This window comes from Halichoerus grypus, chromosome 4 (genome assembly GCF_964656455.1).
Source record: "Halichoerus grypus chromosome 4, mHalGry1.hap1.1, whole genome shotgun sequence".
Lineage (NCBI taxonomy): Eukaryota > Metazoa > Chordata > Mammalia > Carnivora > Phocidae > Halichoerus > Halichoerus grypus.
The window spans coordinates 101,799,686-101,824,701 of record NC_135715.1 but is presented as its reverse complement, the minus strand read 5'-3'; the positions used below and the strand labels follow the sequence as shown (position 1 = coordinate 101,824,701).

General features: G+C 36.7%; 1 protein-coding gene across 3 annotated transcripts in view; it reads left to right on the top strand.

The window, feature by feature from the left end:
• Positions 1 to 25,016, top strand: part of ZRANB3 (zinc finger RANBP2-type containing 3) — a 309,431-nt gene that overhangs the window by 130,760 nt on the left and 153,655 nt on the right. The gene's annotated exons all lie outside the window — the stretch shown is intronic.

Below are 25,016 nucleotides of genomic sequence, written 5' to 3'. Positions count from 1 at the left end.
TCTTTGGGAGAGAAGGATCCATGACCAATGGCCTTGGATTTAGAAAGGACGGGACAACATGAAATTTTATTTTCCTCTCTCGACTGGGAACTACAGAGATAGGGAAAGAACTGATACTATTAAGAATTTTCACCAATTGCTGGTATTTGCCAGTTTTTCCAGGATTCCCTCTGCAGGCTCAGGTACCTACCAGAGTTTCCAGTTGGTTGTTTAAGGTAAAAACAGAGCAGTTAACCAGAAAACTCCTCAGTTTCATCAACTCTGGGAGGGGCCCATATGGGGGCCCTTCTTTGAAGGCAGAGATGGGGATGTCTGTAAGGCCATTAACTTGTCCACATTTTGTTTACAGTTGTGTAGTATTTTCAAAGTGGAAAAACATTGAGACAGAAGATTAGTAGAATGAGTACTCAAAGGAGGAAGGAGGGAAGCAGTAGGAGTTATGTCTGTCTTTTAGGTACTTCTTACATCTTTAATTTTCCATTAGACTTTTGCAATGAATCTATAAATGAAACTACTTTGGAATTTTGGAACCTTTTGGAGGCTTCTGCTTGCCAATTAAAACAGGTATCCCATTCTGTTTAATTTGGGGACCCTCACTTTCAAAAGCACTTCTTAAATGATCTTATCTAATTGGGATGGTCCCCATTATGGCCATTGTATTTCTAAGTTGTAATTCTCCTGAGGGTTGGCATCAGTTTGGTAGGACCCTGGCTGCAAATGGAGTTAGCCCACATATCTCTCTGGCTTTATTTTGGGCCCCCCCCCCCCCCAACCTGACAGTTACCAACCCAAGTTCCTTAGGGCAGAAGACCAGCTTAGTAAAATTTTGCTGTTTCTGCTAGATATCTGTAACTTCTGGGACAATAGTTCTTAAAGATTTTTATTTATTTATTCATGAGAGACAGAGAGGCAGAGGGAGAAGCAGGCTCCTCGCTGAGCAGGGAGCCCGACACAGGACTCAATCCCAGAACTCTGGGATCATGACCTGAGCTGAAGGCAGACGCTTAACCATCTGAGCCACCCAGGCACCCGCGGGACTATAGTTCTTAAACATAAAATAAGCAGATGTGCCGCAAGGTGGTGTGCTTGACTCTTTAGAATTTAAGGATCCCATTCGCTAAGCCTTTGGATTTCTTGGAGTTGAACTAAGACCTAAAAAAAGATGTGCTTCTGGGTTAGGGATTGTGCATGTTTTACAGTGTACCTTGTTACACAGAAGTTTTCTTGAGATTGGTGGGTGAACTAGTGTTAATTTAACCTATTCTGTGACCAACTTTTTTTATCACAGGAGTCTTCTTGAGGTGTCATGCACTCTAATAGCCTTTAAATGCTCAGCCCGGACTCATCAGTTTTTGCAGCTTGTAGGCCTTCGAGATCCCTGTTAACAATAACCTTTATCTACACAAAGCAAGACAAATGAGCTTGCACTCCTTAATGTATTGGTAATAACCAAGAGAAGTTACTGCATCCTGGCCACAAAACCCTATGCACACCACAAAAATTCATTTGGTACTTGCAAGAGTTTTCTGCCTGGGGAACTGTAGTCTGAAAAGGTAGTAGGGACTTGAATCTGGGCAAATATGCCAGTTCATTTGGGCTCCAGGCAAACCATCTGCCACCTCAAGCAGACCTGTCCTTCGAGGAAATCCAATTCAATCAGGTGCTTGAAAGCAAAAAAAAAAAAAGCAGAGCTCCGAGCCAAGAGTATTTACCCACAGCCCCTGCAAATGGCAATAAGGACAGTGTAGTCAGAGGCTTTGCAGGGTACGATGCCTGTGTTTCTCATTGTCTCCAAATGTTCTGTAATTCACTTCAGATCCCACTGCTGCCACCAAATCTGTTAAATAACAAAAATTCAACTGAGTAAATTTTAAAGATCTAATTGAGTTTATTAATTGATTGATGAATCAGGTATCATTCCATCTAGCAAATAGAGGGGAGCTCCAAAAGGCTACAGAAAAAGAAAGGTGGTTAAAGGTAGAAAGGGAGTGGAAAGAAGGAAATTATTAGTGAAGAATTAATTCTTTTAGGAAAGGTCACCCTCCTAAGGGAAATAGGAGGGGACTATGAGTAAATTTCATAGTGCTGACCAGGAAATTCCCATGTTGACTGGTTAAAGGTGACATTTAATGGGGTTTGAAACTATTAGGTATTAAATCTTAGGTTTTGTATTAAATCTTAGTTTACTGATTGGGACCCTAACCTAATAAAGCCATTTGGGGTTTGTGGTTTTCTTTTTTAATACCACATAAAATGAAATGACTTTTCTTTTCTTTTTATTAATATTGGTACTGCGGCTATTAATGATAAATAGTATTATTTATAATACTATAAATAATATTAGAAAGCATAAATGAATAAATAACATTAGCTGAATATTCTTGTCACCTTTTATTTTTTTTGTAAAATCCGTATTTTAGTTTATTTTGATATATATCAACATATCATTGATTGTGTTGGTTATCTTACTGTTTTTATTCTAACATTTATTCCTAAAACTCACTACTTTTTTATTACAACATTTTGATATTTTGTTATTTTCTGTAACTTTTTAGTTCATTACATTGTATTACCTATGAATTTAATGACTATTAACTATTTTCTCCATCTTTAATATCACTAGTACTTCAGTAATTTAAAATCAACTCTGGTTAGATCTTAACATATGCATCGTCCTCATATAAATTGACTTTTATTATTTGTGCTTATCATTATAGTCATTAATATTTTGCAAATGACATTTATTTTGATTCTAAACCCAATTTGAATTATTTTTTAGGCAGATTTTCTTAGATAACATTTTCATTAAGTTTTCTGTAGTTCCAATATATTACATTTTCTCTACTTAACTGGTTCTACAAAAGCAGAGTCAATCATTTATTTTGACATGGATAATATTTAATAAATGAGGACTGTGACTAGCATATGATGCCATTATCATAATTTTGACATATCTCATTTCTTTTCATGGATTAAAATTGAATTCCTTAACTAATAATTGATGGGCTATACACTTCCAAGCCTTTTTTATACATAGATTGATTTAAGAAATTTGGAGCCGTTATTAGTTCTAGTAGAAGATAAAGAAAGAGAAAGAACATACAAGATATCCAATATTAACCTATATTGGGAAAGCAAAGGGCATCCCTACCCAATAAACATGTCAGGAACTAAATATATTTCACCTTTCTATAATCCTTCACTGGGGTTCATGTGACATTGCATTGTAGGAGAAATTATCTATAACTTCATCTAATATGGAAGCAGTCTATACAGATTCTGCCATAGGGAAGAAAATTACATAGTTTAGACCCAGGGATATCCATCTTGATATGGGGTGGTTTCTTTTGGACACACACACACACACACACACACACACACACACAAACCCTCTCTATTCTCTAAACATATAAAAATTTATTTTTAGGTAATAAAATATTAATGGTTTTCTCTTTTTTATTCCTTAGTCACCCAGAATTTTCTTTACAGCCTAAGCAATTTTTAAAAAATATTTTATTTATTTATTTGACAGAGAGAGAGACAGTGAGAGAGGGAACACCATCAGGGGGAGTGGAAAAGGGAGAAGCAGGCTTCCCACCGAGCAGGGAGCCTGATGTGGGGCTTGATCCCAGGACCCTGGGACCATGACCTGAGCTGGAAGGCAGACGCTTAACAACTGAGCCACCCAGGCGCCCCAGCCTAAGCAAATTTAAACAGCAATTTTAATATTTGGTAAGATTCCATGTCTTTTTCTAAAATGACAAATTCATTTTACAGCCTTATTTGATTCACATTCTTGTTTCCATCTCAGCTATAATACTCCAGCCCAATCTGAGTCTTTGTTGGCCATCTTTTACTTTTTAACTGATGAAAGCTTATCTACCCAACTCATTAAGGATCCATTTTTAGTCAATAGTGGCATTTTGGCAACTGGTAGAAGATGTGATTAGCATTTTGTTTCTTTTTGCATGTTTCCTCTTCATTTTATATGACCATTTAAGTGAATTCTTACTTTTCTTTTAAAAAAACTTTTAAGAAGTCTTCTTTTTTACTTCCTTTGTTATATATATAAGACTCATCTTGAAAGGGTCTCAGTTCAGAATCTGAGTACTGAATCTCTGACATTACTTAATTAACATCTTCAGAAATTACTGGATTGAGATTTCAAGTTCTTTCTCATGGTTCTAAAGTGATTGCTATATGTCAACACATGAACTGACAGATTAATACAAGTACTTTTTAAACTGAGAGCATTGTTTTAACCTTGTAAAAATTTTGTCTCTGAAGCTATGATTGATTTGCTTTTCATTGATATGCATTTGATTCCTTATTTTGAAGGAATTTTCCTCATGTCTCAAATAAGTGGTGGCCTTACTTATTCTACCACAATTTTTATGTGTCATTATATAACTGAAGACAATTTTATTTTAATATTCTAATCTAAATTTCAAGATGAGATCTTTTTTTTTTTTTAAAGATTTTATTTATTTACTTGTCAGAGATAGACACAGAGAGAGAGAGGGAACACAAGCAGGGGGAGTGGGAGAGGGAGAAGCAGGCTTCCTGCAGAGCAGGGAGCCCGATGTGGGGCTCCATCCCAGGACCCTGGGATCATGACCTGAGCCAAAGGCAGACGCTTAACGACTGAGCCACCCAGGTGCCCAAGATGAGATCCTTTACTCTTAATTCTCATGTTGTCTTAAAATTAATTGCAGTGTTGCCATATAAAAAAGGATACAGAACATCCCACCGTAGTCATTTACAGTGCTAAGCAAGGGATTTATTCATCTTACCTTTTATAAAATCTTAAGTTGATTTTATCTATGATCATCAGTGGCAACAATCAGGCTTGCCAAATGCAGATGTTCACTATCCACCCAGGCACCCCAGGATTTCATTCTTTTTATGGCTGAATAATATTCTCGTGTGTGTGTGTGTGTGTGTGTACACATCTTCTTTATCCATTCATCTATCTAAGGACCCTTGGCTGTTGTAAATAATGCTGCAATAAACATAGGGGTGCATGTGTCCCTTTGAATTAGTGTTCTTGTATTTTTTGGATGAATACCCAGTGTGTGATTGCTAAATCATGGGGTAATTCCATTTTTAACTTTTGAGGAATCTCCATACTGTTTTACACAGTGACTGTACCAATTTTCATTCCCAACAGCAGTGTAAGAGGGCACCTTTTTCTCCACATCCTAGCCAACACTTGTTGTTTTTTGTCTTTTTTATTTTAGCCCTTCTGACAAGTGTGAGTTGGTATCTCACTGTAGTTTGATTTGCATTTCCCTGATGATGAATGATATTGATCATCCATTTTAATTTTTTTTATTTTATTTTGTTTTTTAGAGAGGGAGGTGGGGGGTAGAGGGAGAGGGAGAGAGGGAATCTTTAGTAGGCTCCACACCCAGTGTGGATCCCAGTGTGGGGCTTCATCTCATGACCCTGAGATCATGCCGTTTGCTGAAGTCAAGAGTTGGACGTTTAACCGACTAAGCGACCCAAGCGCCCCCCACATCTTTTCATGTGTCTGTTGGCCATCTATTTATCTTCTTTGGAGAAATGTCTATGTGGTCTGCCCAATTTTAATTGGATTGTTTGTTTTTTAGGTGTTGACTTATGTAAGTTCTTTATATACTTTGGATGCTAACCCTTACCCAATATGTCATTTGTAAATATCTTCTCCCATTACATAGGATGCATTTTAGTTTGCTAATTGTTTTCCTTCGCTGTGCAGAAGCTTTTTATTTTGACATCGTCACAATAGTTGATTTTTGTTTTTGTTTCCCTTACTTCAGGAGACATATCTACAAAGAAATTGCTATGGCCGATGTCAAAGAAGTTATTGCCTGTGTTCTCTTCTAGGATTTTTATGGTTTCAGGTCTCACATTTAGGTCCTTAATCCATTTTGAGTATATTTTGTGTATGGTGTAAGAAAGTGGTTTACTTTCATTCTTTTGCATGTTACTGTTTAGATTTCCCAACACCATTTGTTGAAGTGACTTTGTTTTTCCCATTGGATATTCTTTCCTTCTTTGTTGAAGAATAATTGACCATAGGATGGTGGGTTTATTTCTGGGTTTTCTATTCTGTTCCATTGATCGATGTGTCTATTTTCGTGCCAGTACCATACTCTTGATTACTATAGCTTTGTAATGTAACTTAAAATCCGGAATCATGATGCCTCCAGCTTTGCTTTTTTTTCCCAAGATTGCTTTTGCTATTATGGGTCTTTTGTATTTTCATAAAATTTTAGGACTGTTTGTTCTAATTCTGTGACAAATGCTGTTGATATTTTGATAGGCATTGCATTAAATATGTAGTTTGCTTTGGGTAGTATAGACATTTTGAGAATCTTTGTTCTTCCAATCCATGAGGATGGAATGTCTTAACATTTCTCTGTGTCCCCCTCAGTTTCTTTCATCAATGTTTTATAGTTTTCACAGTACAGGTCTTTAACTAAACTCTTTGGTTAGGTTTATTCCTAGGTATATTATTATTTTGGGTGCAATTGTAAAATGGATTGTTTTCTTAATTTCTCTTTCTGCTGCTTCATCATTGTTATATAGAAATGCAACAGATGGGGCACTGGCTGTCTCAGAAGAGGATGGGACTTTTGATCTTGGGGTTCTGAGTTTGAGCTCCACATTGAGTGTAGAGATATCTGTACAAAAAAGAATGAAAAAAATGCGATAGATATCTGTACATTGATTTTGTATCCTGTGACTTAACTGAATTCATTTATCAGTTTTACCAGTTTTTTGGTGGAGTCTTTGGGTTTTCTCTCTATAGTATCATGTCATTTGCAAATAGTGACAGTTTTACTTCTTCCTTACTGATCTGTGTGGCTTTGATTTCTTTTTGCTGTCTGATTGCTGTGGCTAGGACTTCCAGTACTATGTTGAATAAAAGTGGTGAGAGTGGACATCCATTTCTTGTTCCTGACCTTATGAGAAAAGCTCTCAGTTTTTCTCCCCTGAGGATGATGTTAGCTGTGGGTTTTTCATATATGGCTTTTATCATATTGAAGAGTGTTCCCTCTGACCTTTCTTCATGGAGGTTTTTTCATGAATGGGTGTTGTACTTTCTCAAATACTTTTTCTTCATCTATTGAAAGGATCATATGGTTCTTACCTTTCTCTTACTGATGTGGTGTATCACACTGATTGTTTTGCAAATATTGAACGACCTTGCATCCTGGTAATAAATCCCACTTGATCATGGTGAGTGATTTTTTAATGTATTGTTGAATTCGGTTTGCTAATGTTTTGTTGAGAATTTTTGCTTATATCTATATATTTGGGTAGTCCCCTTTATTATTATTTTATAGTTTCCTTCTTTGTCTCTTGTTATAGTCTGTTTTAAAGTCCTTTGTCCCTGTAAATAATGCTAATCTGGCTTTCTTTTGACACCCATTTGAAACATACAGGTTTGTCCTTCTCCTCACTTTCAATCTGCAGGTGTCTTTAGGTCTAAAATGAGTCTCTTGTAGGCAGCATATAGATGGGTCTTATTTTGTTTTAATCAATTCTGTCTCCTTGTCTCTTTTGATTGGAAGGTTTAGTCCATTTACAATCAAAGTAATTATTGATGGCTTTTTGTTTATTGCCATTTTTATTACTTGTTTTCTGGTTGTTTCTGAAGATTTTCTCTTTTCTTACCTTTCTCTCTTTCATATTTTGCTGTCTTTCTTTAGTGATATATTTTGATTTCTTTCTCTTTATTCTTTGCATATTTTGTAGTGGTTTTGATAAATAGTTACTAGTAAGTTTGTATATAACCTCTTGTGCATGTAGAAGTCTATATTAAGATGATAGTCATTTAAGTTTAATCTCATTCTTTTCTCCTCTCCACATTTTGTTATGTTATTCTGTTATATATCCTTTTGTGTGTGTGTGTGTCCTTGACTTTTTTTTTTTTTTACAGAAATTTTTTTTTTCTAGTTTTGTGTTTCCTACCTATATGCTGTCACTTTTGGTCTCTCCTTTCCACACAATGAATCCTCTGTAGTATTTCTTGAAGAGCTGGTTTAGTGGTCATGGGTCATGAACTCCTTTAGTTTTTGTTTGTCTGGGAAACTATTGCTCCTTCTATTTTGAATGATAGCCTTGCTGGATAGAATATTTTTGGCTGTAGATTTTTCCCACTCAGCACTTTGAATATATCATGCCACTCTCTTCTGGCTTTCAAAGTTTCTGTTGAAAAATCTCCTGATTGCCTTCTGGGTTTTCCCTTATAAATTGTCTTGCTGTTTTTAACAGTTTTTCTTTGTCACTATGTCTCACCAATTTAATTCAATATGTCTTGGTGTGGGTCTGCTTTTGTTGATTTTGATGGGAGTTCTCTGTGCCTCCTAGATCTGGATATGTATTTCCTTCCCTAGATTAGGGAAATGTTCAGCTATTGTTTCTTCAAATAAATTTTCTTCCCCCTTTTCTCTCTCTTCTTCTGGGACTCCTGTAATATGAATGTTACTACATTTGATGGAGTCACTGAGTTCCCTAAGTCTGTTTTCGTTTTGCGGCATTCTATTCTCTATGTTTTCTTCAGCTTGCTTACTTTCCATTTCCTGTCTTCTAGGTTGCTAATTCATTCCTCTGCTTCTTCCATCCTGCATTCATTCCATCATGCATGTTTCTCATTTTGTTTATTGTGCCTTTCATCTCTGCTGTGTTCTCTCTCTGTTAAGGGTCTCACTCATGTCTTCCACTCTTTTCTCAAGTTCAGTGAGTATCCTTATGATCATTGCTTTAAATTCTCTATCAGTCATGTTATTTATATCTGTTTCGCTTAAATCTCTGACTGTGGCCTTGTCCTTTTCTTTTACTTGGGATGAATTTCTCTGTCTCCTTATTTTGTCTGCCTATGTCTGTTTCTGTGTGTTAAACAAGTTAGGTGTGTCTTCTGCTCTTGAGAGTAGTGACTTTATGAAGAAAAGCTCCTGGATTGCTCTTCGGTGTAATGTTCCCTGTACAGCATAATCTGGCAGTTCAGTACAGTATCCTCTGTGCCTCATTTACACCCTACTGTTGTGTCTGAGTCATTTTTCCTTTCAGTGTAGTTATCTGCACTAGATCTCTTCCTGTTTTCGGCTGCCCTTGGCCACTGTGGTATTACTGAGACCCAGATAGGCAAGCTCTTAGGGGGCATGCCCACCAGGGAACTTGAGAACAGAGCTGCAGTGTTAGCAAAATTTGCATTGGGCCACTAGTCCTTCGGGTTCGCCCAAAACTGGGGGCTGTGGGCCAGGATGGCCAGGTACAAAGCTGGGCACTTGTCACTGTGTGCTATGATGGCTGGGGCACCTGGCCTGGCAGGTGAATGTGGAGCCAGGTGGTTGCTGTGCACCTGGTGGCTTGGTGGGCAAATGTGCAGCTTTAACAAATTTGCCCTGAGCCCAGGGCTGAGGTTAGCAGACTTGGGGCAGACAAGTCCTGAGGAAAACACATGGATGTGGGGCACTGCTAGCAGGTTAGGTATCAAGTGTCTGTGCAGCCCTACATTTTGCAGATGGCTCTGTGTTTATGCTGGGGAGCAGGAGAGGAAAATGACACCTGCCAGCACCTTTGTTTTTGAAGTGTCCCAACATGCTCTGAAATCAGAATGAACAAATCTGTCTCCCACTGGCCCCTGGCACTGTGTAAATTGCAGTTTTTATGTTACTTCTCAGTGTAGGCTGCTGTTTCTTTAAGGGCATCGATCTGGCTATCACTTGCCCTCCCAGCTCCTCCAGTGCTGAGTCAGCTAACTTTTAAAGCTACATGCTCCAAGTCACATTGGTTTTACAAACTTAGAATTCAGGGCCATCTGGGTGGCTGATTCTCTTAAGTGTCTGACTCCTGATTTTGGCTCAGGTCATGGTCTCAGAGTTGTGAGATCAATCCTGGCATCGGGCTCCATGCTGGGTGTGGAGCCTGCTTAGGATTCTCTCTCTTCTTCTCCCTTTGCACCTCCCACCCCCTAGCCCACAACCTCTCTCTGTCTCTAAATTAATTAATTAATTAATTAATTTTAAAAACAAACAATCCCAAACTCATGGAATTCAAAACCTCTGTCTTTTGAAGCCAAACTAACGTTTGTGCTCCCTGGTATGGGTGCCCTTTTCTCTGCCCTCTCTGTGCATGCAGCTCCCTCCTTCCAGTGGGCAGCCTCCCTCCGCCTTTCTGACTGTCCTAACCTTTCAGATGAAGATTCTTCTCTATATTTAGTTGTACAGTTTGCTGTGCCAGTATTCGTATGGCTCTCTGATTTATTGTCTCGGGAAGTGGATGATATCTAGTTGTAAACATGGCACATGGTGATCTTAGGGTCCTCCTACTCCACCATCTTCCCAAGCTCCTGTCCTTTGTTTCTTAGTACTTGTTTTCATATGCTTTTGAAAGACTCTTTTGTTTCCATTTCTGAACAGCATATTTACAGTGTTTTTCCACAAATTTTGCTTCCATTTCACCATCTTCCCAAGCTCCTGTCCTTTGTTTCCTAGTCTTTGTTTTCATATGCTTTTGAGACACTCTTTTGTTTCCATTTCTGAACAGCATATTTACAGTGTTATTATAACACATGGATAATTTTGTATTTTTCCACACATTTTGCTTCCATTTAGGAATGCTTTATGTTTGATTTCTTTGTGTTCATCATAACTTGATATTTTAGTGATGTAAGTTATTTATTCTTCCACTTTTTAAATAGTTAAGTTTTGATCATAACCTCTTAAATATAGCCCTTTAATTGACTACATGAAATAAGAGATAAAGCAACATGCAAATTAGATTTCCTTTTTGAGCCTTTATTAAATTTCTAAAATGTCTTTTTCTGTTAAATTGTTAGTTCATCTAAATAGATTGTGAAGGTAGAAGCAGAATTCTGTTTTTGTTGAAGTTACTCTATATACTAAATAGCAAAGTAGTGTTAGAAAGACAAAATTCAACAGAGTAAATTTAAGGATCTGATTGGCTTTATTAAACAATTCATGAATCAGACAGCATGCCATCTAGAAGTAGAGGGGAGCTCCAAAGAGTTGTACAAAATGAAAGGCAGGTGCTAGAAAGTTATAAGCAAAAGGAAAGAATAGATTATTCCAGGCAAAGTCTCTTTTCCTTAGGGGGGAAGAGCAGAGGATCTTACAATGCAGATTACCTCGTCTTCCTTTGGCGAATGGAGATTGCCTGTGTGAAGACTCGGTGTCCATCATAAAATTACTCACTGACCTGTTAAGACTGCATTTTGGGGGGAAGTTGAAACTGCTCTTAGATGAGGTATTAAGTCTGGTTTTACTGACTTGGGGTCTTATTCTAAGTGACATTATTTTGGGCTTATTGTTTTCTCTTTAGGAGTGGAAAGCACTGTTTATGGTACTGCCTTGGAATTGTAATTTAAGATCACTTAACGGAACAAGGTTATGAAGAAATTAATATGTTCAAAAACAAAATCCTCTAAGTGTCAATTCTGTTTTCACATTTTTTTTAATCTTGAGAATAAAATGGCCAAAAATTAAGCAAAATATGCTAAGATTTTTTTACCCCGAAGTTTACTCTTTAGAGTAGTTAGTCTTAAAATACATCCTAAGAGTCATCCACCGAGAATCACTTTAGGAGTCATTATTTTAAAAGTCCAGTTTAAAAAATAAATAAAAATTGGGGCGCCTGGGTGGCTCAGTTGGTTAAGCGACTGCCTTCGGCTCAGGTCATGATCCTGGAGTCCCTGGATCGAGTCCCGCATCGGGCTCCCTGCTCAGTGGGGAGCCTGCTTCTCCCTCTGACCCTCTCCCCTCTCATGTGCTCTCTCTCTCTCATTCTCTCTGTCTCAAATAAATAAATAAAATCTTTAAAAAAAAAATAAATAAATAAATAAATAAATAAATAAAAATAAATATAAAAATAAAAAAATGTTTAGACAAAAAAAGTCTCATTTATTTAAATTACAATTTGGGGAGTTGGTGCCCAGAAGCCTGAATTTTTAACAAGTGAGTCATTCATGAGTATGTTAGATTTTAAGAACCTAGGTCAAGGGGTGCCTGGGTGGCTTAGTGGGTTAAGCATCCGACTCTTGATTTTGGCTCAGGTCATGATCTCAGGGTTGTGAGATTGAGCCCCATGTTGGGCTCACCCGCTGGGCATGGAGCCTGCTTAAGATTCTCTCTCCCTCTCCCTCTGCCCCTGCCCCCTCAAAAAAAAAAAAAAAAAAAAGAACCTAGATCAAAACCAAAAGTTTCGGCTACTTTTTTTTCCTATTCCTTTTCTTTCTTCATTTCCTCAGCATCTATAATTATGTTCTTTGTGTTGTGTTAGAATTTCGCTTTCAAAAAAGCCTCCAGGCACTAATCCCATAATACATATGGAGAAAATGAATAGAATCTTATTACAGTTTGTTCATCTGATTTTAATTGTAAAAAAGAGGTTTTAAAAAAGATATGAAAAAATATATGGAAAATCTCCTTCTGAACTATGAAGCTTTACCACCAATCTATATCATTCTGTCATGATATTTTATTTATCTTAAGAGTGGTAATGTTTGAATGCATAATACATATACATTTCACATTATAGTTACATATCTCATGTTTTACTATGTCTTATAACTCTTTAAAGCTAAATATGATTGTAAGGGAGGAAATATAATTTTCCCTCTACCCTTCTGAGTTCTTGGCTGAGTCTTCTGGTATAAAAAATAAAAAATATATAAATAGAAGTTTATTAAAATGAACACTTCATGTACACAGTGGAGATACCCAGGAAAAATGATTAAACTCCCTGAGATGCCCCAAGCCACCACCTTAAATACCATGTTCAACTAAACACAAAAGAAAGATGGTGGTTCAGGCAGTTATGGGAGGTTACCAGGAAAAGCATCTTAAACAAGGATAAGGTTAGTTATGCAGATTTAGGTCAGTGCCTTCTCCATTCATGAGAGTTCTTGTGGTTTTCAGGCATCACTCCCTTGCAGGTATAGAGAGGGAGACACATAAATAGAGATTTCCTTTTAAACAAAATTATAATGTCTACTCCATCTTCACAACTTCTTCTGTGTCTGCTGTTTCTCAAAAATAATCACTTTAAAGTAATCATTAATCTATTGAGGCTTATTTTGGAGTGACATACTCTGATTTCCTTCATTAGCCAATTTTCCTAATAGCACTGAGTGAACCATTGTTTTCAGTAGCTTAAAATGCCACTTTTATCATGTTTTCATTTCCCATAGGTATTTGCGTGTTGTTATATTCTCTTCTGTTTCATTGTTCTGTTGTGATTATTCCTTCCAAAATACCAAAGTACCAAACTTTTTTCATCATAATTTGAAACTAGCTACTTATCTGAATTTTGCATGTAATACTTAGGTATTACTACCAATAGTAGTAATTATTTTCCTATTGATTCTTCTGATTTCTAAGTATTTGGTAATATCTGCAACTAAAGTATTTTTTGCTTGTCAGTCCTAATATTTATACATCTCATTTCTTTCTCATTTCTGTTTCTGATATTAATGGGAATGTTTTATCCATTAAAAACAGTACAGCCTTTTTGTTTGTGACACATACTTTTTCTCCCGTGAAGACATTATCCTCTTGGTGTAATAGTCAACAAATAAAAGGGCTTTTATCAAGAATGAGTGTTGATATTTTTTTTTTAGCACATAATGCCTTTTTAGCATATAATGATTACCATAAAACATTTGATTACCATAACATAATGATTACCATAGAACATTTTTCCTTTGATCTGTTAACATTGCGAGTTATAGTAGCAGACTTACTTATGTTGAACAGTCTTTTTATTCCTGGACTTGATCTCCTTTTGGTCATTTGTTATACGTTCAGTGGTCTACCAAGTTCTAATAGTCTACTTAAAATGATTGTGCCAATACTCACAGGTGAGACTGATCATTTATTATCTTTTGTACTGCCTTTCAGGTTTTCATATCAGTGTTATATTGACTTAAAAGTAATTTTTAAAGAATTGAGAAGTTTTTCTTCTTTCAGCACTATCTGGAATAGTTTAGTATCATTTCCTCTTGGCCACTTTTTTGAAATATAGGACAGCCCTCTCATTCCTCCTCCCAGCACAAGTGATACTAGGTTGTGGAACTGTAACTTTTTTGCCTCAGATTTTTATTTGAAAATTACTTCATTCATATAGAAGAGCTGCAAGAATATGAATAGTACAAAGAGCTTCCATATACCCTTAACTCAAATTTACCTGTTGATAACATTTTTCCCATTTGTAAAGCTATGACTTTTAATGAAACTTTCCTAGAAATTTGTCACGGATAAAACTTCATTACTGAAAGCGTAACAATTAACTGCTAATAGTAAAAATGGTTATTTTTAAAGTATATTTGCTCAGATCTAGCCTCTCTGTTCATTGCAGAGCCTCATCACTGTACTCTTTTTGCTATCTCCCACATGGTATCAGTAAGCTGACCTACTTGAGTTTTACTGCCATCCTCAAGTGTCTTATTTTTAGATAAAGAAGTGTTTTATCCCATCGTCTTGCCCCTCGAGACCACCTCCTTTCCAGCCTCATTTGATCCCAGTGTTTTCCCTTCAGGAGAAAGCCTGCTACCATCCATGAGGAAGAGCTAGACAACCAGAGAAGTGTGACAAAGCATTTCTGAAAAGGTCGCCTCTTCATTCTTGAGTAAAGAGAATATCAGGCCTGTATGTCTGTATCCCTATGATCTGTTCTCTCTCCTAGTCTTCTGTAAGACAAAAATACATGAATGAACACACACATGCACACACACACATCTAAGAAGAAACAATAATTTTGCAACATACCATCTAAATCACCTATAGGAAAGGAAATTATAGGCATACCTTGGAGATATTGCAGGTGCAATTCCAGACCACCCCAATAAAGTGAGTCAAATGAACTCTTTGGTTTCCTAGTGCATATAAAAGTTGTATTTCCACTATGCTGTAGTCTGTTAATGTGCACTAGCATTATGTTGGGGAAAAAAATGTACATACCTTAACTTAAAATACTGCTACAAAATGCTAACAGTTGTTGGGTAGGAAGACATTTACTCTGCCCTTCAAGATACTTCTGGCTAAACTGAGGATCAAATTGACATGAGATACAGATTAACAGGAGAAAATTCAGTTTAATTTCATATTTTTTGGGAATCCACATAGAAATGCAATTCCAAAGACAGTTAAAAAAGGTATACATATCATTTTGAACCAAAAAGAAAGGGGTAGAGATGTTGGACTTAAAAGGGAAGGAATGCAGCTCACAGGATGATGAAAAGAGTAACTGGTACATAAATGTTGGCTGGGCCATTTAGAAACAACGGGACATAAAGGACTTTCCTGACTGTCTTCCATACCTGTTACATACATACATATTACAGTGCAGTTATCTATAGTGATAGGGCTCTTCCTAGAGCAAATCCTCCATCTACATTCTTTTTGGCAATCGTGGGGGAGGTAAAGAGCTTTTCCTAAATCCTGTAGGGTTTTAATTGTTACTAACGCAAAATAATCTTAATGACAAATTGGCATATTTTGGGGAGACCTGTCACAAACCACTCTACCAACATCTGAGCTTTCAGCAAGTCATAATTTTTTTGCTGCCAGATGGTCTTGCCTTGATGTTGATGACTGCTCACTGATCAGGTTGGTAATTGCTGCAGATTGGGGTGGCTGTGGCACTTTTTTAAAATAAGACCCAGGTGTTTTATGGAAGTGTTGAATCACTATATTGTACACCTGAAACTGATATTACCCTATATGTTAACTAACTGGAATTTAAATAAAAACTTTAAAATACACAAACAATTCTTTGTAGCATGTGATGCCGTTTGACATAACATTTTACCCACATAAACTGGGTAAAAGTAGAACTTTTTTCAAAATAGGAGTCAGTCCTCTCAAACTTGGCCACTGCTTTATCTACCAAGTTTATGTAATATTCTAAATCCTTTGTTTTCACTTTGACAGTCTTCACAGCATCTTCACCAGAAGTAGTTTCCATGTCAAGAAGCCACTTTCTTTCCACATCCATAAGAAGAAAGTCCTCATCTGTTAAAGTGTTATATGAGATTATACCAATTCATCACATCTTCAGGCTCCACTTCTAATTCTGGTTCTCTTGCTATTTCTACCACATCTGCGGTTACTTCCTCCACTAACATCTTGAACCTTTCAAAGTCATCTAAGAGGGTTGGAATCAACTTTTTCCAAACTCCTATTCATGTTGATATTTTTACCACTTCCCATGAATCACGATGAATGTTCTTAATATCATCTAGAATGGTGAATACTCCAAAATGTTTTCAATTGACTGCTCAGATTCATCAGAGGAATCACTCTGACAGCTGTTTCCTTACAAAATGTGTTTCTTAAATAATAAGACTTCAGTGTCAAAATTACTCCTTGACCCATGGGCTGCAGGATGGATGTGTTAGCAGGCAAGAAAACAACATTCATCTCATTGTCCCTTTCTTTCCATCAGAGCTCCTGGGGAGCCAGGTGCATTTCAGTGAGCAGTGATATTTTGAGAGGCATCTCTTTCTCTGAGCAGTAGGTCTCAAGAGTGGGCTTAAAATAGTCAGCTAACCATGTGGTAATCAGATGTGCTGTCATCCAGGCTTTTTTGTTCCATTTGTAGAATGCAGGCAGAGTAGATTGAGCATAATTCTTAAAGGCCGTAGGATTTTTGGAATGTAAATGAGCCCTGGATTCAACTTAAAGCCACCAGCCATACTAGCCCCTACCCAGAAACTCAGCCTGTCCTTTGAAGCTTTCAAGCCAGTCATTGACTTCTCCTCTCTAGCTATGAAGTCCTAGATGGCATCTTCTTTCAATAGAAGGCTGTTTCGTTTACACTGAAAATCTGTTGTTTAGTGTAGCCCCTTCATTAATGTTCCTAGCTAGATTTTCTGGAGAACTTGCTGCAGCTTCTACATCAGCATTTGTGACCTCCCCTTGCACTTTTATGTTCTGAAGACAGCTTTTGAACCAGCCTCTGCTAGCTTCAGACTTTTCTTCTGAGGCTTCCTCACCTCTCAGCCTTCACAGAATTGAAGAGAGTTAGGGCCTTGCTCTGGATTAAGCTTTGGTTAAGGGAATGTTGTGGCTGGCTTGCTCTTCAGTCCAGACCATTGAAACCTTCTCCATATCAGTAATAAGGCTCTTTTGCTCTTTTATGATTTGTGTGTTCCCTGAAGTAGCATTTTTAATTTCTTTCAAGAATGTTTCACAACTTGGCAACTGTTTGGTACAAGAGGCCCAGCTTTTGGCCTTTCTCAGCTTTTGACATACCTTCCTCACTAAGCTTAATCATTTCTAGTTTTTGATTTAAAGTGAGAGACATGCAATTCTTCCTTTCACATGAACACTTAGAGGCCATGGTAGGATTGTTCATTGGCCTAATTTCAATATTGTTGTGTCTCAGGAAATAGAGAGGTCTAAGGAGAGGGAGATAGATGGGGGAACAGCTTGTCATTGCAATAGTCAGAACACACACAATATTTAAGTTTGCCATCTTATATGGGTGTGGTTTGTGGTGCCCCAAAACAATTATAATAGTAACATGGAAGATTCCTGATCATAGATCACATAATCAAATATAATTATAATAAAAAAGTTTGAAATATTGCAGGAATTACCAAAGTGTGACACAGATACATGAAATTAGCAAATGTTATTCGAAAAATGGCACCAGTAGATTTGCTTGATGTAGAGTTTCCACAAACTTTCTATTTTTAAAAAACACTATTTGCAAATTACATAAATCAAGTAAAATGAGGTATGCCTATATAATTTAATCTACAAGGATACAAAAATAGTTCTGCTAAACCATACATCTCCTTAACAGTAATAAATAATTGAATATAAGATTTCAGTCTGACATTTCTTTTTTTTTTTTTATTTTTTTTTTTATAAGATTTTATTTTTTATTTATTTGAGAGAGAGAATGAGAGACAGCACAAGAGGGAAGAGGGTCAGAGGGAGAAGCAGACCCCCCGCTGAGCAGGGAGCCCGATGCGGGACTCGATCCCGGGACTCCAGGATCATGACCTGAGCCGAAGGCAGTCGCTTAACCAACTGAGCCACCCAGGCGCCCTCAGTCTGACATTTCTATATGTGGGTTTCTTTACTCAATTCAGTCTGTCATTAAGATTTAAAGTCTGCATATCTAAAAGTCTTCTTTAAAGGAATCTCATCTAGAACAAATTGATCACCTACTCTAAAGATGAACCTACATCCTTACCCTAAAAATACAAATTGCTTATAACTTTAAAACTGGAAACTTCCAAAAAAAAATTTTTTTAATTGGAAACTTCTAGTCAAACAAAATTCTCAATCAGAAGGCATTTTCTGATTTATGCATTTACTGTATAAATGCAATCACAATACAAAAAATTGAAAATGAAATTCTGGGGTGCCTGGGTGGCTTAGTCATTAAGCTTCTGTTTTTCATTAAGCTTCTGTTTTCAGCTCAGGTCATGATCCCAGGGTCCTGGGATCGAGCCCCACATCAGGCTCCCTGCTCAGCAGGAAGCCTGCACTCCCCCTGCTTGTGTTCCTGCTCTCACTATCTCTCTCTGTCAATATAAATAAATAAAATCTTAAAAAAAAAAAAAAGAAAGAAAATGAAATTCTGTATGTCAGTTAAGATTATTGTTGTTTAATTTCTCTTACTAATTTTGTGGAGTAAGACATTTAGAAAATCCAAATTTATTCTCCTAAATAAAATAGTGATTTATTATTTTGAATACATTGATAAAATGTATATTTGAAGTTAAAGTATTCTATTTAATTCTTCTTATGTAGTACCTAGATAGTTGTTATGCCTTTGGTTCTTTTTCGATTATTATTATTCATTTGAGACAGAGAGAGAGAGAGAGAGAGCAGGAGCAGTGGGGAGAGTCAAAGGAAGAGGGAGAAACAGATTCCCTGCTGAGCAGGGACCTGGAGATCATCACCTGAGCTGAAGGCAGGTGCTTAACCATCTGAGCCACCCAGGCGCCCCTGTGCCTTTGGTTCTTAATAGTTGATTTAGACTTAATCATCTTGAAACACTGGACCATTTTACTTTAACAAATTCTTTTGTAGTGAGAGCCAATGACTTTGAACCACCTATTGAGTATAGTTACTTTTTTATACCCACATTATTTGAGAGTGTTTTTGGTTTTATAATTGAATGTTATGCTATTTTAATTCTTCGGAAAATACTTGAAATATAAGTACATTTTTTTTTAAAGTTCATATATATATATATAGTAAAAATATTGTCCTAGCAATTATTTTCCTATTTACAAATTTTATCTAGAACTCAATTTTCCTGTATTATGTGATCCACTCTTTCTTTAATGGGAGCATGAGATTTTAGTCATATACTTTTAGTTTGAATCATGTTTTATTCAAGGATGTTCCATGAGATTTTATTTTTTACTGAATTGTGCCTGTGAGAGGATACATGAGAGAATAAGGAAAGGAGACTGACTTGATTTTTTATTGGGTTCATGGAATTGGCCTAAGATCATGGTTTTCAACATAAGGGCTGTGGTTTTGTGGTTTTGAATTTCCCTCTGATGCTAAAGGAAGTAATGCCCACATTTCTTATCAGCTTGCCCGGATTTAGAGCAAGAGGGTAAGGAGGACTAATGGGGCTTAAAAGCTGTCAGCATTCAAACATTAAAAATGGAATCAGACTTTTTATCATACCCTTTGCTTTGCTCCCATTGTTTATTCTTGTATTCAACACGTTACCTTCTTAGCTAAATTAATCCTTCCATTTCTTATACTTAAGACTCATTGGCTTGGGATTCTTTCTTTCTTTTTAAAATGGCTCCTTATTTCTTGATTTTTACTTACTTTTAAAAAATTTATTAGTTTAGTTCTTAAAAGGCAGTCATTTTTTTTATATTATTAAGAAATCATGTGATAAGATAGCTGGGAACAATAAAAAATATTTAGAATTTCCTAAACTTAATGAAATAGTACACTGATAGCTCCCCAAATTGACTTTCCGTTCTTCTTCAGCTGCCTAGATTGATCACTGTATCTTCAGTTCTTTCTCTTCTTAAAGCCATAGGCCACATATTTGAAACAGGCTGCGTAAACCGGTTTGTATCAGAGACTACTCTGTCTATAACTATCAAACTATGCATTGTACCATTGGGAAATGAAGGGAAAAATCCCAGAGAGAAGGTAACTTGAGAGAAAGACCCAAGAAATCTGCATAGATATCACCCTCACATCATTGGCCATTTCTTAAAGTGTACATGCCCAGGATGCGACTCCAAAAAGCCCAGCAGAAATTTGTAGTTGGAGGAGAAAGACCAAGGCAGAGATTTTAGCATTATTGTGGTGCTGAGGACATACATCAGAGTTGTGCCTTGTCAAGGGAGAAAAATCTTGGTAAATACCCTGCTTGGGCTTGTGGTGACCTCCAGAAGTACACCTCCTAGTAGTAAAGACCATACCCTAGTAATAAGGGCAAATATGAAATAAACTTGCCTAAACCAAGACTTAAAGGGAATGAGGTATCTGCTCTTACTCAATTTGTATGTCAAAAGAAAACTTAACCTAATTTCTGTCTGGGGGAAGATATCATCCAAAGCTTCTATAATTTCTTCACCAATCATTTTCTAGAATCCAATTAAAAATATAAGGGATGCTGAGAAACAGTACCAAAAGGAAAATTAGGTAATAGAGTCCACAGTTGATCAGATATTGGTGTTATCAGAAAGAGATTTTAAAATAACAGTGTTTTTTTATTCAAGAGAATCAAGGAAGTGGTGGACAACAGAAATGAATAGATAAAAAATTTCAATAGAGAATTTAATCTATTAAAAAGAATCTAAAAATATATTTTAAAAGATTCTGATGTACATTTTAGAGCTGAAAAATGACACATCTGGAATTAAAAACTTATTCATTTGGTGTAATATAGCAAATATACAAGAAAGCAGGATTAGGGAACTAGAAAATAAAAATAAATTCAAACTTCTAATGAGATTAGCTTTTCAGCACATCTTGATTATTCTTATTCTTTCCTGTATTTATGTCAGTTCCCTCTCTTTTTTCAATCCATAACTTCTCTTTTCCCAACTTTTTTCCTACCTATTGTTTCAGTTTTTGTTTCCACACATCCCTGTTGAAAACCTGTGACCCTGATATCAGTAGCAGACAATATTAGGAAATTTAATTTAAGGTGCCTGGCAGGTTAACACAGAGATAACTGTTAGTCCCACTACATGAAATACACAAAATTCTAGGTAGACAGGCACCAAGTAAATTTAGCAGCAAGCAAAAGATGAGCAGCAAGCAAAAGACCCGGTAATAGAATCTGAGGCACAAAGACTTCTACTTTCCAGAAAATTAGGGTAGCAAACAGACCCCTATTTCCAGAGAAATAGAAGTTAAGAAAATGATCTATGAACCCACTGCAGGAAGCAAAGCCAGGTAACCATAGCTATGGCACAGAGTTACTTGGTGGTATGGTCTACACACACAGAATTGACCATGGCTCAGTTCCCGGAATTGTGCTCCTTTGTCATAGTTGTTAGGGATAAGCAAGCCAGGAAACATCTGTAATTTATAAATTTCTGCTGCCTTGGAATCATATTGGTCCCAGAATCTAGTGATGTTTAAGTGGGTTCAGCTATGAGGATTGGTGGGCTTTTGAGGACAAGAAAATATAGCAGTCATTATACCCGATGTTGGTGCATAATTGCTCTTAGGTTTGGTTTTATAAAACTAAGTTATGTAAAAGTTATTTATTTCTCTTAGGGTTAGGTCTACTACCATCAAATAAATCTTAAATTTGGCTGTGTAGGTCTAAAGGTTGGGGTTATATGCTATTCCTTAGAAAGAGATATAGAATAATAGGCTGTAAAATGATTTAATTTTGTAATAAAGTATGTAGGCTGTGTGTGTGTATGTATGTCTATATTCCTAAGTTACCCAGTTACCAAGCCCTGCCTAACTTAACCAAAATTTTATTCTTCACACCCTAGATAGGAAACGATTTTTATCTGCAAATGGATCTTGTTTCAATATTAAAAGCTTACATATCCAGTATTTTTTTATAATTTTAGGTTTACTGAGGTATAGCAGAAAAACAAATTTCAAGACCTATAAAGTATGCATCATGATGACCTGACACACATATATAGTGTGAAAGGATTTCCCCTATACATTTAACACATCACTCATCGCACATATCTATACTTTTCTGGGTTTTTCATTTTGTTTTGTTTTGTTGAGAACATCTTAGTTCCACCATCCCACCAAACCTCAATCATACAACACTGTGTTATCAACTGTAGTCACAATGCTGTCCATCAGTTCCTCAGACCTTATTCATCTTACAGCTGAAAGTTTGTACCCTTTTACCAGCCTCTCCCTATTCTCCCTATCCCTTAGCCCCCGCAACCACTTTTTTACTCTCTGTTACTGTGAGTTTGGTGCTTTCTTTCTTTTTTGTCCAAAGATTCTATGTATACATGATACCATGCAGTATCTATCATTCTCTCTCTGGCTTATTTCATTTAGCATAATGTCCTCACATTCCATTCAGGTTGTTGCAAATGGCAGGATTTCCTTTATTCTCGAATAATATTCCATTGTATATATATACCATGACTTCTTTATCGGCTCAACCACTGATGGACATTTAGGTTATTTGTATACATTAAAGGTTTTAGACTTAGCTTTGGCTTTTTTTTTTTTTTCTTTTTTGCAGGAGAGGGGCAGAGGGAGAGAAAGGATCTTAAGCAGGCTCCACACCCAGCACAGAGCCCAACTCGGGGCTCACTCTCACAACCCTAAGATCATGACCTGAGCTGTAATCAAGAGCCAGATGCTAAACTGACTGAGCCACCCAGCTATCCAGGCGCCCCTGCTTTGGCTCTATTTTTGAATGTGATTTGCCTCAGAACTTTGAAATGTTAGCTAATAATACTGCTCTTGCACTAAAATCTTTTCAGTATTCCTTCCTGTTTTTTCTCTGCCTGGGTTTTGCCTGTCCCACAGAATTTAACAATCTTGATCTTTATTTACTCATTAATTCACTCATGGATTCAAATATCTGAGCACTTACTGAACACCAGGTCAGAAACAAAGTCACTTACTGCATTTCATTTACCTTGTCTCCATTTGACAGTCTTTATTCCAATCAAAAGAACATCTTCTAAGTAATTCGCACTAGTTTTCTCTTTCTGAGTGTGATTGATATAAATGTTAGCTTGCTTGAATATTCTGGGATTACTTTTGTCATTGTTAATAGCAGTAGTTTAATGAAAAATACATAAAACAAGATTTTCTTAGTGGAGACTTGCTAAAAATCCCAAACTTCCTTTTTGTCTCTTCTTTAATTTTGTTCAGCATTTAAAATTCATTTTAAATTAACTGTATTAGGTATCTATATCTTTTTTCTCTTTGAAACATCAACTCAGGAGTCCTTACATCTTTTAGTCTCTCTCTTATATCCATAATAATAACTACTTTTTTTTTTTTAAAGATTTTATTTATTTATTTGACAGAGAGAGACATAGCGAGAGAGGGAACACAAGCAGGGGGAGTGGGAGAAGGAGAAGCAGGCTTCCCGCGGAGCAGGGAGCCCAATGCAGTGCTTGATCCCAGGACCCTGGGATCATGACCTGAGCTGAAGGCAGACGCTTAATGACTGAGCCACCCAGGCGCCCCTAATAACTACTTTTTTAAAGAAGTCAGTGTTCTTGAGGTGTAATTCACTCTTTTAGGTAAATTCATCCTTTTTAAATGCGCAGTTCTATAGGTCGACAAATGTGTACAGACATGTAACTATCACCACAATCAAAATACAAAACAGCCCCACCATCTCAAAAGTTCCCTCATGCTGCTCTCCTCCCACTCCTCGACTCTGATGTGTTTTCTGTATGACATAAACATGGAATCATATGGTATGTGGCTTTTGAGTTTGACTTCTTTCATGTAGCAAAATGCAACGTGTTGTTGTGTATAGCAATAGTTTGCTCCCTTTTTATTGATAAATAGTATTCTATTACATGGATGTACCCCAGTTTTTATCCATGTACCAGTTGAAGTACATTTGGGTTGTCTTCGTATTCTGGCTGTTAGGAACAAAACCACGAAAAACATTGATTTAGGGCGCCTGGGTGACTCAGTTGGTTAAGCGACTGCCTTCGGCTCAGGTCATGATCCTGGAGTCCCTGGATCGAGTCCCACATCGGGCTCCCTGCTCGGTGGGGAGTCTGCTTCTCCCTCTGACCCTCCCCCCTCTCATGTGCTCTCTCTCTCATTCTCTCTCTCTCAAATAAATAAATAAAAAATCTTTAAAAAATAAAAATGAAAACATTGATTTAGTAACTACTTTTTAAATGGGTACTGCTTAGAAATGGGGCATTATGATATAAGTGTGAAAACAATTAAGTGGGAAGACACCAGAGACCTGGGCTCTCACACTAGTTTTGCATTCAATTAATGTTAAGTTGAATAGAGAATTTAACCACTGTATGCTTATTTCTTTTTTTTTTTTTTTTTTAAAGATTTTTTCTTTATTTATTCATGAGAGACAGAGAGAGAGAGAGAGAGGCAGAGGGAGAAGCAGGCTCCCAAGGAGCAGGGAGCCCGATGCGGGACTTGATCCCAGCACCCTGGGATCATGACCTGAGCCGAAGGCAGACGCTTAACCATCTGAGCCACCCAGGCGCCCCTGCTTATTTCTTTTGTAAGATGTGCATGATTTAGGGCTTATTCTAGCTTTAAAATAACATGATATTGTGTTGTATAGGTAAGGCATTTACCCTTGTGCTCTCTAAGAGATGAACTTATAAATGGTCATATACATCTTTATAAAATTAAGTTATATGAATTCAATATAACTAATATTTTAAATAACAGGTTATTTTGTCTCTAAGTCCAGTCACAAATGCTTAGAAGATAACATAATTTGCTTAATGAATTTTAAAGGTCATCATAATCTTGTGCTTTTTATTAACTATGTAATCCATTTACGTTAGAAAATTATTTTGATGATAATACTCTTAAGTAAATATTTGA